Raw genomic sequence first — 13,582 nt, 5'->3', positions numbered from 1 at the left:
CATAATAAAGAAGAGAAAAAACATACAGGTAAAAGCCAGTAAATTAGAATATTTTGAAAAACTTGATTTATTTCAGTAATTGCATTCAAAAGGTGTAACTTGTACATTATATTTATTCATTGCACACAGACTGATGCATTCAAATGTTTATTTCATTTAATTTTGATGATTTGAAGTGGCAACAAATGAAAATCCAAAATTCCGTGTGTCACAAAATTAGAATATTACTTAAGGCTAATACAAAAAAGGGATTTTTGGAAATGTTGGCCAACTGAAAAGTATGAAAATGAAAAATATGAGCATGTACAATACTCAATACTTGGTTGGAGCTCCTTTTGCCTCAATTACTGCGTTAATGCGGCGTGGCATGGAGTCGATGAGTTTCTGGCACTGCTCAGGTGTTATGAGAGCCCAGGTTGCTCTGATAGTGGCCTTCAACTCTTCTGCGTTTTTGGGTCTGGCATTCTGCATCTTCCTTTTCACAATACCCCACAGATCTTCTATGGGGCTAAGGTCAGGGGAGTTGGCGGGCCAATTTAGAACAGAAATACCATGGTCCGTAAACCAGGCACGGGTAGATTTTGCGCTGTGTGCAGGCGCCAAGTCCTGTTGGAACTTGAAATCTCCATCTCCATAGAGCAGGTCAGCAGCAGGAAGCATGAAGTGCTCTAAAACTTGCTGGTAGACGGCTGCGTTGACCCTGGATCTCAGGAAACAGAGTGGACCGACACCAGCAGATGACATGGCACCCCAAACCATCACTGATGGTGGAAACTTTACACTAGACTTCAGGCAACGTGGATCCTGTGCCTCTCCTGTCTTCCTCCAGACTCGGGGACCTCGATTTCCAAAGGAAATGCAAAATTTGCATGGTTGGGTGATGGTTTGGGGTGCCATGTCATCTGCTGGTGTCGGTCCACTCTGTTTCCTGAGATCCAGGGTCAACGCAGCCGTCTACCAGCAAGTTTTAGAGCACTTCATGCTTCCTGCTGCTGACCTGCTCTATGGAGATGGAGATTTCAAGTTCCAACAGAACTTGGCGCCTGCACACAGCGCAAAATCTACCCGTGCCTGGTTTACGGACCATGGTATTTCTGTTCTAAATTGGCCCGCCAACTCCCCTGACCTTAGCCCCATAGAAAATCTGTGGGGTATTGTGAAAAGGAAGATGCAGAATGCCAGACCCAAAAACGCAGAAGAGTTGAAGGCCACTATCAGAGCAACCTGGGCTCTCATAACACCTGAGCAGTGCCAGAAACTCATGGACTCCATGCCACGCCGCATTAACGCAGTAATTGAGGCAAAAGGATCTCCAACCAAGTATTGAGTATTGTACATGCTCATATTTTTCATTTTCATATTTTTCAGTTGGCCAACATTTCTAAAAATCCCTTTTTTGTATTAGCCTTAAGTAATATTCTAATTTTGTGACACACGGAATTTTGGATTTTCATTTGTTGCCACTTCAAATCATCAAAATTAAATGAAATAAACATTTGAATGCATCAGTCTGTGTGCAATGAATAAATATAATGTACAAGTTACACCTTTTGAATGCAATTACTGAAATAAATCAAGTTTTTCAAAATATTCTAATTTACTGGCTTTTACCTGTATATAAGTCACATTTTTGGGGGGAAATGTATTTGATAAAAGCCAACACCAAGAATAGACATTTGAAAGGCAATTTAAAATTAAAGCTGCAAGCAGCGTTAGTCGGGCCCGCGTATTTGGCAGGTGCTAGTCCTAAGTGTCCCAATACTTTTGTCCAGTTTTAGTCCCAAGTGTCCCAATACTTTTGGCAAGTTGTAGTCCCAAGTGTCCCAATACTTTTGTCCAGTTTTCGGCCTAAGTGTCCCAATACTTTTGCCCAGTTTTCGGCCTAAGTGTCCCAATACTTTTGTCCGGTGGTAGTCATAAGTGTCCCAATACTTTTGTCTAGTGTACCTACCTTGTCTGCATTGTGTGGGCACGTTGGTGCTTCCTGCTTTTAAGCAGCCATCTTAAAAAAACAGCAGCGCAGCGGGTCTTTGAAGGGTCATAAAATCAAAACCGGAGCAGGTATTAAAACGCTGTTCTGTTATTTTATACACAAGGGTTTAATCTCTCTCCTGTGTTAGTTTGAAACCGAAACGACAAACGCGCTCAGAGGAGATAGTTTTTGAAGGAAGGTGACCGGTTTTTACAAAAAATTTGTTTTGAAGGGGGAATAGCAAACTTCCTGTTGATTTTTGCTGGGGGTTGTCAATTTATGAAATGTAGGTCTAAGTGAGACCTACATAGAGGTTTTTGTTTCATGTCTCTCCGACCTTCCCAGTGGGAGTTACAGGCAGTTTTGTCAGTTTTTTCATCCGAGGAGCAGTTTTTTGTGCGTTTCATTAAAAAATTGCGCTAGAGCACAATTTTGAGATTTGGGGTTAGGTTTTTTTATTAGATCGCAATTTTTGCCAGTCCTGATGTGTGTGTTCAGTTCGGTGAGTTTTGAAGCATGTTAAGGGGGTCAAATTACAGCTCAAAGAGGCAAAAGTGACTGTTTTTAGTACTTTTTTGTCTTGAAGGGGGAATTGCCAACTTCCTGTTGATTTTTGCCCGATGATATACAATTATGAAAACTAGGTCTAAGTCAGACCTACATACAGGTTTTTGTTTTATGTCTCTCCGATCTTCCTAGTGGGAGATATAGGCAGTCTAGTTTTTTTTTTTCCTAGGGGGCGCTAGAGCACAATTTTGAGTTTTGATTTTTTTTTTTTTAAAAAGGTCATTTTCGCAGGTCCTGATGTGTGGGTCAAATATGGTGAGTTTTGAAGCATGTTAAGTGGGTCAAATTACAGTTTAATGTGGCGGCGGAAGAATAAAGAATAAAGAATAAAACCTTACAAATTCAATAGGTCCTTATGTTCCATTGCATAAGGACTCCCTTCGGGAGTCCTTTTGCAATGGGCCATGCAGGCCCTAATAAATGAAGAATAGTCAACAACAGACTGAATAAGTGTACGTTATATGAGGCATAAATAACCAACTGGTATGTTAACGTAACATATTATGGTAAGAGTCATTCAAATAACTATAACATATAGAACATGCTATACGTTTACCAAACAATCTGTCACTCATAATCGCTAAATCCCATGAAATCTTATACGTCTAGTCTCTTACGTGAATGAGATCAATAATATTATAATGTGTTCATCATTTCACACATAAGTCGCTCCTGAGTATAAGTCGCACCCCCCGGCCAAACTATGAAAAAATCTGCCACTTATAGTCGGAAAAATACGGTTAATGTTAAATATGCAAATGGCCAATAAAAATGAGCTGAGGGCAGTAAATGGTCCCTTAGGACAGTGTTTTTCAACCTTTTTGTAGCCAAGGCCCATTTTTTTTTATTGAAAAAATCCAGAGGAACACCACTAGCAGAAAACATAAGAAAATGAAACTCAACAGCCGATATTGACAGTAAAAAAGTCGTTCTCGCAATTGTTGGATATAAATTCAAACCATAACCAAGCATGCATCACTATAGGTCTTGTCTCAAAGTAGGTGTACTGTCACATCACACCCTGACTTATTTGGACTTTTTTTTTGTGTGTTTTCCTGTGTTCTTGTCTTGCGCTCCTATTTTGTTGTTGATTGTCATGTACGGGATGTACTTTGTGGACGCCGTCTGCTGCTCCACACGCTGTAAGTTTTTGCTGTCGTCCAGCATTCTGTTTTTGTTTACATTACAGCCAGTTTTAGTTTCGTTCTGCATAGCCTTCCCTAAGCTTCAATGCATTTTCTTAGTGGCACTCACCTTTTGTTTATTTTTGGTTTAAGCCAGGGGTCGGCAACCCAAAATGTTGAAAGAGCCATATTGGACCAAAAATACAAAAACAAATCTGTCTGGAGCCGCAAAAAATTAAAAGCCATATTACATACAGATAGTGTGTCATGAGATATAAATTGAATTAAGAGGACTTAAAGGAAACTAAATGAGCTCAAATACAGCTACAAATGAGGCATAATGATGCAATATGTACATATAGCTAGCCTAAATAGCATGTTAGCATCGATTAGCTTGCAGTGACCAAATATGTCCGATTAGCACTCCACACAAGTCAATAACATCAACAAAACTCACCTTTGTGCATTCATGCACAACGTTTAAAGTTTGGTGGACAAAATGAGACAGAAAAAGAAGTGGCATAAAACACGTCGGAGAAAGTTATACATGTAAACAAACTACGGTGAGTTCAAGGGCCGCCAAAATTAGTAGGACAAAACGGCGCTCGCCAAATACTCGAATCAGTGAAGCATGTTTAATATAAACAGTGTGCTTTGTAACAATTAGGGAGGTTTGTGTCATGTTTGTCCTCCTACAGAAACCATATTAAAACAAAAAATATATTTTTTCCCCCTCATCTTTTTCCATTTTTCATACATTTTTGAAAAAGCTCCAGAGAGCCACTAGGGCGGCGCTAAAGAGCCGCATGCGGCTCTAGAGCCGCGGGTTGCCGACCCCTGGTCTAGTCTCTTACGTGAATGAGATCAATAATATTATAATGTGTTCATCATTTCACACATAAGTCGCTCCTGAGTATAAGTCGCACCCCCGGCCAAACTATGAAAAAATCTGCCACTTATAGTCAGAAAAATACGGTTAATGTTAAATATGCAAATGGCCAATAAAAATGAGCTGAGGGCAGTAAATGGTCCCTTAGGCCAGTGTTTTTCAACCTTTTTTGAGCCAAGGCCCATTTTCTTTTTATTGAAAAAATCCAGAGGAACACCACTAGCAGAAAACATAAGAAAATGAAACTCAACAGCCGATATTGACAGTAAAAAAGTCGTTCTCGCAATTGTTGGATATAAATTCAAACCATAACCAAGCATGCATCACTATAGGTCTTGTCTCAAAGTAGGTGTACTGTCACATCACACCCTGACTTATTTGGACTTTTTTTTTGGTGTTTTCCTGTGTTCTTGTCTTGCGCTCCTATTTTGTTGTTGATTGTCATGTACGGAATGTACTTTGTGGACGCCGTCTGCTGCTCCACACGCTGTAAGTTTTTGCTGTCGTCCAGCATTCTGTTTTTGTTTACATTGCAGCCAGTTTTAGTTTCGTTCTGCGTAGCCTTCCCTAAGCTTCAATGCATTTTCTTAGTGGCACTCACCTTTTGTTTATTTTTGGTTTAAGCCAGGGGTCGGCAACCCAAAATGTTGAAAGAGCCATATTGGACCAAAAATACAAAAACAAATCTGTCTGGAGCCGCAAAAAATGAAAAGCCATATTACATACAGATAGTGTGTCATGAGATATAAATTGAATTAAGAGGACTTAAAGGAAACTAAATGAGCTCAAATATAGCTACAAATGAGGCATAATGATGCAATATGTACATATAGCTAGCCTAAATAGCATGTTAGCATCGATTAGCTTGCAGTGACCAAATATGTCCGATTAGCACTCCACACAAGTCAATAACATCAACAAAACTCACCTTTGTGCATTCATGCACAACGTTTAAAGTTTGGTGGACAAAATGAGACAGAAAAAGAAGTGGCATAAAACACGTCCTAGAACGTCGGAGAAAGTTATACATGTAAACAAACTAAGGTGAGTTCAAGGACCGCCAAAATTAGTAGGACAAAACGGCGCTTGCCAAATACTCGAATCAGTGAAGCATGTTTAATATAAACAGTGTGCTTTATAACAATTAGGGAGGTTTGTGTCATGTTTGTCCTCCTACAGAAACCATATTAAAACAAAAAATATATTTTTTTCCCCTCATCTTTTTCCATTTTTCATACATTTTTGAAAAAGCTCCAGAGAGCCACTAGGGCGGCGCTAAAAGCGGCTCTAGAGCCGCAGTTTGCCGACCCCTGGTCTAGTCTCTTACGTGAATGAGATAAATAATATTATTTGATATTTTACACTAATGTGTTCATCATTTCACACATAAGTCGCTCCTGAGTATAAGTCGCACCCCCGGCCAAACTATGAAAGAAACTGCGACTTATAGTCAGAAAAATACGGTTAATGTTAAATATGCAAATGGCCAATAAAAATGAGCTGAGGGCAGTAAATGGTCCCTTAGGACAGTGTTTTTCAACCTTTTTTGAGCCAAGGCCCATTTTTTTTTATTGAAAAACTCCAGAGGAACACCACTAGCAGAAAACATAAGAAAATGAAACTCAACAGCCGATATTGACAATAAAAAAGTTGTTCTCGCAATTGTTGGATATAAATTCAAACCATAACCAAGCATGCATCACTATAGGTCTTGTCTCAAAGTAGGTGTACTGTCACCACCTGTCACATCACACCCTGACTTATTTGGACTTTTTTTTTTGGTGTTTTCCTGTGTTCTTGTCTTGCGCTCCTATTTTGTTGTTGATTGTCATGTACGGGATGTACTTTGTGGACGCCGTCTGCTGCTCCACACGCTGTAAGTTTTTGCTGTCGTCCAGCATTCTGTTTTTGTTTACATTACAGCCAGTTTTAGTTTCGTTCTGCATAGCCTTCCCTAAGCTTCAATGCATTTTCTTAGTGGCACTCACCTTTTCTTTATTTTTGGTTTAAGCATTAGACACCTTTTTACCTGCACACTGTGATCACGACAAACCATCGTCGTCTCACACGACGTGCTCCCGACATCGACAAAAGCAATTAGCTACCTGCTGCCACCTACTGATATGGAAGAGTATTACACGGTTACTCTGCCGAGCTCTAGACAGCACCCACACTCAACAACGGCATATTATTTACGAATTATAATTACTGGTTTGCAAAAAAATTTTTTATCCCAAATAGGTGAAACTACATAATCTCCCACGGCACACTAGTGTGCCGCGGCACAGTGGTTGGAAAACACTGCCATAGGACATACTTGCTTAATACTTTTGGATATTTATATTTACTATTATGCCAAAAGCACTCATTCTAATTCCTAATATTAACATTTTAGTGAGAGTTCTGTCTTGAATCCCATCCAAGTTGTTGTGATTAAAATCTGTGGTGATGTATGAATGTATAAAAGGCAAAACCAAAATACTTCTGGACATACATTCATGTGTCACAAGAAGCAAATGCATGAATGGTGACTTTTTTTTTTTTTTTTTTAATAAAATACAACCTGAACTATAAACAATTTTCTTTAAAATATCATTGGTTACCCAAACATCAGATTATAATATATAATATAGTACCAACTTTATGCAATAGAAATGGAGTAAAAAAAATAAACACCTTTAAAAAACTTGACTAAATAACATTGAAATAGTTTTGCAATGTATTGTACTACTGTTCCCAAAATGAACCGAACCATGACCTTAAAGAGGAACTGCACTTTTTTTGGAAGTTGGTCTATTGTTCACAATTATTATGTTTTTTTTTTTAATGCATTCTAAATATTAAATACATCTGATCAAAAGTCTGCTTCCAATGGAGCCTATGAGAGCCGCTCTAGTCTGCCAATAAAGCATACTTGCCAACCCTCCCGAATTTTCCGGGAGACTCCCGAAATTCAGCGCCTCTCCTGAAAACCTCCCAGGACAAATTTTCTCCCGAAAATCTCCCGATTTTCAGCCGGAGCTGGAGGCCACGCCCCCTCCAGCTCCATGCGGACCTGAGTGAGGACAGCCTTTTTTCCAAGACGGGAGGACAACAGGGTGACAAGAACTAAATCATCCAGACTAGAGACAAATTGTATTATTATGTTTATCTTACTTAAAAATAAATATATTTATTAATTTTTTTTTAAATAACTAAATACATTTTTACTATATTTTGCTAAAAACATCAAAATTAATTGTATTTTTATTTGTATTTTTTCTGACTCCTTATTTCATCCAACCATAGAATTATACATTAAAATAAACATATATGAAATAATTAATTTTAAATTATCATAATAATTCATTTAAAACGACCATATTTAATTATTAAAATAATTGCTTGTTTATCAACAACTTTAGCATTTTATTCATTACATTTTGAAGCTCTCAGAAGCCAAGTTATGTTATATTCCTTAATATTTATTTATGCAAGTTTGAAGTATCAATTATCTAAACACAGCTTTGTTTGCATATTTTCAGAATGTATGTATGTATATATATATATATATATATATATATATATATATATATATATATATATATATATGTGTGTATTAAATACTTGACTTGGTGAATTCTAGCTGTCAATATACTCCTCCCCTCTTAACCACGCCGCGCCCCACCCCCGACCACGCCCCCCACCCCCTACCTCCCGAAATCGGAGGTCTCAAGGTTGGCAAGTATGCAATAAAGCCCTTAAAAGACATCCAAACACCTCCATTAAGGTTTTATATGCATGACGTAAGTATATACAGTATGTAATGTAGCATCAGGCACATTTATTATAACACTTCATATTTGCTTATTTTAAGCATATGTTTTCCCACTACATCACTAATATCTACTCATTACAGACTTTGAGAGCCTACAATTGGGGCTCCAGTACTATGGAATGTTCTAGCAGTAACAGTTAGAGATGCTACCTCGGTAGAAGCATCTTAAAACTCATTTGTATACTCTAGCCTTTAAATAGACCCCTTTTTAAACCAGTTGATCTGCCGTTTCTTTTCTTTTCTGCCAACACTTCATTTGCAGATTATAATTACTGGTTTCCAGCGACCCCGAAGGGAATAAGCGGTAGAAAATGGATGGGATGGATGGGTTTGCAAAAAAATATTTTTAACCCAATTAAGTGAAATGAGATCATATCTCACGGCACACTAGTGTGTTGCGGCACAGTGGTTGAAAAACACTACTCTGATCAATGCGCCGCTCAAGTTAAAGGGGAACATTATCACCAGACCTATGTAAGCGTCAATATACAGGTAAAAGCCAGTAAATTAGAATATTTTGAAAAACTTGATTTATTTCAGTAATTGCATTCAAAAGGTGTAACTTGTACATTATATTTATTCATTGCACACAGACTGATGCATTCAAATGTTTATTTCATTTAATTTTGATGATTTGAAGTGGCAACAAATGAAAATCCAAAATTCCGTGTGTCACAAAATTAGAATATTACTTAAGGCTAATACAAAAAAGGGATTTTTAGAAATGTTGGCCAACTGAAAAGTATGAAAATGAAAAATATGAGCATGTACAATACTCAATACTTGGTTGGAGCTCCTTTTGCCTCAATTACTGCGTTAATGCGGCGTGGCATGGAGTCCATGAGTTTCTGGCACTGCTCAGGTGTTATGAGAGCCCAGGTTGCTCTGATAGTGGCCTTCAACTCTTCTGCGTTTTTGGGTCTGGCATTCTGCATCTTCCTTTTCACAATACCCCACAGATTTTCTATGGGGCTAAGGTCAGGGGAGTTGGCGGGCCAATTTAGAACAGAAATACCATGGTCCGTAAACCAGGCACGGGTAGATTTTGCGCTGTGTGCAGGCGCCAAGTCCTGTTGGAACTTGAAATCTCCATCTCCATAGAGCAGGTCAGCAGCAGGAAGCATGAAGTGCTCTAAAACTTGCTGGTAGACGGCTGCGTTGACCCTGGATCTCAGGAAACAGAGTGGACCGACACCAGCAGATGACATGGCACCCCAAACCATCACTGATGGTGGAAACTTTACACTAGACTTCAGGCAACGTGGATCCTGTGCCTCTCCTGTCTTCCTCCAGACTCTGGGACCTCGATTTCCAAAGGAAATGCAAAATTTGCATAGTTGGGTGATGGTTTGGGGTGCCATGTCATCTGCTGGTGTCGGTCCACTCTGTTTCCTGAGATCCAGGGTCAACGCAGCCGTCTACCAGCAAGTTTTAGAGCACTTCATGCTTCCTGCTGCTGACCTGCTCTATGGAGATGGAGATTTCAAGTTCCAACAGGACTTGGCGCCTGCACACAGCGCAAAATCTACCCGTGCCTGGTTTACGGACCATGGTATTTCTGTTCTAAATTGGCCCGCCAACTCCCCTGACCTTAGCACCATAGAAAATCTGTGGGGTATTGTGAAAAGGAAGATGCAGAATGCCAGACCCAAAAACGCAGAAGAGTTGAAGGCCACTATCAGAGCAACCTGGGCTCTCATAACACCTGAGCAGTGCCAGAAACTCATCGACTCCATGCCACGCCGCATTAACGCAGTAATTGAGGCAAAAGGAGCTCCAACCAAGTATTGAGTATTGTACATGCTCATATTTTTCATTTTCATACTTTTCAGTTGGCCAACATTTCTAAAAATCCCTTTTTTGTATTAGCCTTAAGTAATATTCTAATTTTGTGACACACGGAATTTTGGATTTTCATTTGTTGCCACTTCAAATCATCAAAATTAAATGAAATAAACATTTGAATGCATCAGTCTGTGTGCAATGAATAAATATAATGTACAAGTTACACCTTTTGAATGCAATTACTGAAATAAATCACGTTTTTCAAAATATTCTAATTTACTGGCTTTTACCTGTATACCTTGATGTTGCAGAAAAAAGACCATTTATTTTTTTAACCGATTTCCGAACTCTAAATGGGTGAATTTTGGCGAATTAAACGCCTTTCTAATATTAGCTCTCGGAGCGATGACGTCAATCCGCCATTTTCTCAAACACCGAGTCAAATCAGCTCTGTTATTTTCCGTTTTTTTCGAGTGTTTTCCGTACCTTGGAGACATCATGCCTCGTCGGTGTGTTGTCGGAGGGTGTAACAACACCAACAGGGACGGATTCAAGTTGCACCAGTGGCCCAAAGATGCCAAAGTGGCAAGAAATTGGAGGTTTGTTCCGCACACTTTACCCACGAAAGCTATGCTACGACAGAGATGGCAAGAATGTGTGGATATCCTGCGACACTCAAAGCAGATGCATTTCCAACCATAAAGTCAAAGAAATCTGCCGCCAGACCCCCATTGAATCTGCCGGAGTGTGTGAGCAATTCAGGGACAAAGGACCTCGCTAGCACGGCAAGCAATGGCGGCAGTTTGTTCCCGCAGACGAGCGAGCTAAACCCCCTGGATGTCTTGGCTCACACCGTCCCTTATGCCACCGAAGATGATCAAGAGAAGAATATCGACCCTAGCTTCCCTGGCCTGCTGACATCAACTCCAAAACTGGACAGATCAGCTTTCAGGAAAAGAGAGCAGATGAGGGTATGTCTACAGAATATATTAATTGATGAAAACTGGGCTGTCTGCACTCTCAAAGTGCATGTTGTTGCCAAATGTATTTCATATGCTGTAAACCTAGTTCATAGTTGTTAGTTTCCTTTAATGCCAAACAAACACATACCAATCGTTGGTTAGAAGGCGATCGCCGAATTCGTCCTCGCTTTCTCCCGTGTCGCTGGCTGTCGTGTCGTTTTCGTCGGTTTCGCTTGCATACGGTTCAAACCGATATGGCTCAATAGCTTCAGTTTCTTCTTCAATTTGGTTTTCGCTACCTGCCTCCACACTACAATCATCCGTTTCAATACATGCGTAATCTGTTGAATCGCTTAAGCCGCTGAAATCCGAGTCTGAATCCGAGCTAATGTCGCTATAGCTTGCTGTTCTATCCGCCATGTTTGTTTGTGTTGGCTTCACTATGTGACGTCACAGGAAAATGGACGGGTGTATATAACGATGGTTAAAATCAGGCACTTTTTTTAGGGATATTGCGTGATGGGTCAAATTTTGAAAAAAACTTCGAAAAATATAATAAGCCACTGGGAACTGATTTTTAATGGTTTTAACCATTCTGAAATTGTGATAATGTTCCCCTTTAAAGTAGAAATGATTGTCACACACACACTAGGTGTGGCGAAATTATTCTCTGCATCTGATCTATCACCCTTTATCACCCCTTGAGAGGTGAGGGGAGCAGTGAGCAGCAGCGGTGGCCGCGCCCGGGAATCATTTTTGGTGATTTAACCCCCAATTCCAAGCCTTGATGCTGAGTGCCAAGCAGGGAGGTAACGGCTCCCATTTTTATAGTCTTTGGTATGACTCGGCCGGGGTTTGAACTACCTACCCATCTCAGGGCGGACACTCTAACTCAGGGGTGCTCACACTTTTTCTGCAGGCGAGCTACTTTTCAATTGATCAAGTCGTGGTGATCTACCTCATTCATATATATCATTTATATTTACTTATTTATGAAATATATGTTTTTGTTAATAAGTTAAAGGTGTTTAAAGATAATGCAAGCATGTTTAACACATATAGTTAATATTGTTAACAAGTTAAAGGTGTTTAATGATAATACAAGCATGTTTAACACATATAGTTAATATTGTTAATAAGTTAAAGGTGTTTAAAGATAATACAAGCATGTTTAACACATAGTTAATATTGTTAACAAGTTAAAGGTGTTTAAAGATAATACAAGCATGTTTAACACATATAATTAATATTGTTAATAAGTTAAAAGTGTTTAAAGATAATACAAGCATGTTTAACACATATAATTAATTTTGTTAATAAGTTAAAAGTGTTTAAAGATAATACAAGCATGTTTAACACATATAGATTCCTTTCTTTCATGAAGACAAGAATATAAGTTGGTGTATTACCTGATTCTGATGACTTGCATTGATTGTAATCAGACAGTGGTGCTGATAACGTCCACATTTTCGAATGGAGGAGAAAAAAAATCCTCCTTTCTGTCCAACACCACATGAAAGTGGTTGGTTTTTGGCATCTTATTTATCCAGCTTCCGTACTCCTTTGTATACACTTTACAAGAAATACATTGTCGGCAAACTCCGTAACTTGCTAGCTTGTGCACAAGCTCATCTGTGCCGTGAATGTCAATCAAGCGACGTCATAGTGAAGATTTATGATCGCTCATTTTTAGGACTATTTTTTTAATGCCTGGCTGGTGATCGACTGACACACCCTCCGAGATCGACCGGTAGATCGCGATCGACGTAATGAGCACCCCTGCTCTAACCACTAGGCCACTGAGTAGCCCCTTAACGTTAGGACTAACAATAACAATATCGCTGAAAGTTGGCTATTATTCCTGTCACAAGATGTAAATGGAGTCTTGTTGGTGGTGTTTGGATGCTTTCTAGAGGGCTTTATGAGCGCAATGACATCATGAATCCCATTACCTCCATTCTTAGCTGACTTTTGAAAACATACTGATACATACCTGCCAACTTTTGAAATCAGAAAAACCTAGTAGCCAGGGTCCAGGGGCCGGGGGGTTCAGGGGGGCGAACCGACGCAAAATGATTATTAGCATTCAGACAGGTTAAAATGTTGCTAAAACCATCACTTTTCTATCAGTCACAGTGACTTTTCAAAACAAAAATATTACAGCAAAAATCATATGGGTTGATTGACATGTTTATTCTGTAAGCTAACTTCAATAGTTTGACATTATTTTGACAGTTAATGCCAGTTATCCTGTCAACCTTTCACAAGACTTCAATTTGTTAATTGAAAGTATAAACACTTTTTACAGTAAACAAATGGTAAAACAGTACTAAACAATTCCATAAAAAAAAAAATTGGTGTCATTATTAACTTTCTGTCCAAGCTTGTATAATCTACTGCCTTGTTCAATTGTAAAAAATATTCTGTGCCTAAAATTCACATTTCTATCACAATTATCATACTGTA

The sequence above is a fragment of the Nerophis lumbriciformis genome, linkage group LG22 (assembly GCF_033978685.3).
Source record: "Nerophis lumbriciformis linkage group LG22, RoL_Nlum_v2.1, whole genome shotgun sequence".
In the NCBI taxonomy this organism is placed as follows: Eukaryota; Metazoa; Chordata; class Actinopteri; order Syngnathiformes; family Syngnathidae; genus Nerophis; species Nerophis lumbriciformis.
The sequence above is the reverse complement of the archived record's forward strand: the minus strand, read 5'-3'. Positions refer to the sequence as shown.